The sequence below is a fragment of the Mus pahari genome, chromosome X (genome assembly GCF_900095145.1).
Source record: "Mus pahari chromosome X, PAHARI_EIJ_v1.1, whole genome shotgun sequence".
NCBI lineage: Eukaryota > Metazoa > Chordata > Mammalia > Rodentia > Muridae > Mus > Mus pahari.
The window spans coordinates 27734612-27734967 of NC_034613.1; positions in this window are offsets into that span (position 1 = coordinate 27734612).

The following is a 356-nucleotide window of genomic DNA, read 5'->3' on the forward strand; positions in this document are numbered from 1 at the left end:
TTGGTGGTTATTTATGTGATGGATTCCCATGTGGGGCAGTTTCTGGATGGTCCTTCCTTCTATCTCAGCTCCAAACTTTGTCTCTGTAACCCCTTCCATGGGAGTTTTGTTCCCAATTCAAAGAAGGGACGAAGGCTCTATGCCCCAATTATAAGGGAATGACAGGACCAGGAATGGGAGTAGGTGGGTTAGGGAGCAGGGGGAGGGGATAGGGGATTTTTAGGGAGGAAACTAGGAAAGGGGATAACATTTGAAATGTAAATGAAGAAAATATCTAATAAAAAATAAATAAAATAAAACTTATTACAGGTTCTAAAGAAAAAGAAGGAAGAAGAAGAGGGGGAGGAAGAGGAGGA